Below are 2,979 nucleotides of genomic sequence, written 5' to 3'. Positions count from 1 at the left end.
TTATCCTTTCTTTGTTGAGATCACATACAAATGAGTAAGCACATCCTATTTTCCCCTTTCTCCCTGCTTGCTGTCTTAGAGATATAAATACTAATTGGTTGCTATGGTGATCTCAAGTTTGCAAGTAAAACAGATATCTAAGTTACAGCGTCTGCAGGTGAGAAGATGAATGTTTCAACTCTGGGGTTTTGTAGGAAGATGGTCCTATGAAAATGGGCAAATACACCCCTACCTCCAAGAGATTGATAAATTTGTTAATTTTAGCCTTGCCATTTATGACTATATCAATTCATCTACCTATAGAGGCTGGAGTGACTTCATATAAGTTGGTCTCTGAAGTTGACAAGTTCCATAAACTTGCAGTCAATGAGAAATACCAGTTATGGGCAGAATTTAGCACGTAATACACTTTTTATTTTATTGCTGAAAAGGGCTCAGTGGCACTAAGATGATTTAAGCCATCAATGAGATGCAGTGGAAACAGCCCAGTGAAATCATACTCAGTCTGTGCCTCTTCTCCATGACTCATAAGTTTATTAAGAAATCTCATTCTTTAGGGCCCAAAGGATGAACAACAGTCCTCCAAGTCAAGACCCTTGTGCTTTAATCTGTAGCTGCCACCAATCAGCTGCATAGCTTGTCAGGAAACCTTTCCAGGTCTCTATTTCCTCATTTATAAAGGGAAAGATAACTGGGCCTCCCTGCGAGGGCTGTTATGGGGATTAAGAATTGAATTATTCTAAAGTACTTTGTAAATACATGTGTTATATAAATGCTAAATACTAACCTATGGCTTTGATTTCATTAGCTCTTCACATTGAAAGTTATAAGAATTCAATAGTATTCTGTCCAACACAACTGCTCTGTAAATGAGAAATATAAATAAATATCCTATATACATAGGCATAGATATATGTCTATATACTTGTACATAAGATTTGTTATGTTTGCTCATTCAATGATTATCAAAATATTACATGTGACTTTATTAGAATTAGGAAGTGGCCCAAGGTGAGGGGGGGTGTCATAGAACAATGAACATATTTTCTCATTAAACTTTTTTTAATGGTTCTCAAAATTCTGTGACAGATTTTTGGTCAAGTTGTTTCCATTAAAAAGTGTTAATTCCAAAAACTAATAACTTCAAATTGCCACACACACACACAAAAAAACCAAATGGTCCACAATACCATCTCCTTTCCTTCTGAAGGATTTACAACGCATTGTTATCATTAACCAGTCTTTTACTATTAAACCTAAATGGTCAATTGGGAGAAACAGTTCTGAGACCCTTCTTTCACCACTGATTAAGACTGGGGTAGCAGGTGTTGGGGTGATATTCACTTCACCTTCTGAGCTTTCTGGGCAGACTTGGTGACCTTGCCAGCTCCAGCAGCCTTCTTGTCCTCTGCTTTGATGACACCCACAGCAACTGTCTGTCTCATATCTCTAACAGCAAAATGACCCCGAGGTATATAGTCAGAGAAGCTCTCAATACACATGGGCTTGCCTGGAACCATGTAAACAATGGCAGTATCCCAAGATTTCAAGAATTTGGGGCCATCTTACAGCTTCTTACCAGACTGGTGATCAATCTTTTCTTTCAGCCCAGCAAACTTGCAAGCCATGTGAGCTGTGTGACAATCCAGTACAGAGGCATAGCCAGCACTGATCTGTCCCGGATGGTTCAGGATAATCACCTGAGCAGAGAATCCAGCTACTTCCATTGGAGGGTCATTTTTGCCATTACCAGCTATGTTGCCACAATGAACATCTTTGACAAACATGTTCTTGACTTTGGAGCCCACAATGTACCCAGGAAGAACTTCACTCAAAGTTCCATGGTGGATTTCAACAGACTTTACTTCAATTGTGACATTGACTGGGGCAAAGGTGACCAGCACACCAGATTTGAGAATACAAGTACTCACTTGGCCCACAGGGATGGTGCCAATACCACCAATTTTGCAGAAATCATGGAGGGGCAGCTGCAAAGGCTTGTCAGTTGAGCAAGAGGGTGGTAGGATACAATCCAAAGCTTCAAGCAACATGGTTCCACTGGCATTGCCATCTTTACAAGTTCCCTTCCATCCCTTGAACCAAGGCATGTCAGCACTTGGCTCCAGCATGTTCTCACCATTCCAACCAGAAATTGGTACAAAAGCTATTTTGTCAGGGTTTTAGCCAATTTTCTTAATGTCGGTGCTGACTTCCTTAACAATTTCCTCTTATCTCCACTGAAGGTGGCTCAGTGGAATCCATTTTGGTAACATGGACAATTAGTTTCACACCTAGTGGGTTAGCCAGAAGGGCACGCTCATGGGTCTGCCCATTCTTGGAGATATCAGCTTCGAATTCGCAATACCACCAGCAACAATCAGGACAGCACAGTCAGCCTGAGATGTGCCTGCGATCATATTTTTGATAAAGTCTCTGTGTCCGAGGGCATCAATGATAGTCACATAATACTTGTTGGTCTCAAATTTTCACAGGGAGATGTCAATGGTGATACTACACTCAGCTCGACTTTCAGTTGATCCAAGAACCAGGCATACTTAAAGAAACCCTTCCCCATCTCAGCAGTCTCCTTCTCAAATTTTTCAATGGTCCTTTTGTAGATGCTGCCACATTTGTAGATCAGATGGGCAGTAATGGTGGACTTGCCCGAATCCATGTGTTCAATGATGACACTATTGATATGACTCTTCTCCTTTCCCATGTTGGGTTTGATTTAGTGGTGGTTTTCACTGCACTTGTGCTCTCATGGCAAACCTGTTGCAACAAAAGAAAACATATTGAAAACACTTCCAGTCCTTATTTAAAAGCTAGACAGCAAGGTCAGCCATTTTCTATAACAACTCAGTTCTTCTCCTTTTGCCTACATAAAATAGAGAATCCATGTAGATTATGGATAAGTAGAGAAGAGAGTTCAATGATTCCAGGAAATAGAGAGGACACACATCTTTCCACTCTGAAACT

At 40.5% G+C, this 2,979-nt stretch overlaps 1 pseudogene; it reads right to left on the bottom strand.

Moving 5' to 3' along the window:
- Positions 1 to 1,336: 1,336 nt before the first annotated feature.
- On the bottom strand, positions 1,337 to 2,762 carry LOC101720112 (elongation factor 1-alpha 1 pseudogene; annotated as a pseudogene).
- Positions 2,763 to 2,979: the final 217 nt, after the last annotated feature.

This window comes from Heterocephalus glaber, unplaced genomic scaffold, assembly GCF_053883595.1.
Source record: "Heterocephalus glaber isolate CG9 unplaced genomic scaffold, H.glaber_assembly_v1.0 deba00000331, whole genome shotgun sequence".
Lineage (NCBI taxonomy): Eukaryota > Metazoa > Chordata > Mammalia > Rodentia > Bathyergidae > Heterocephalus > Heterocephalus glaber.
This window is presented reverse-complemented; position numbering and strand designations above follow the sequence as displayed.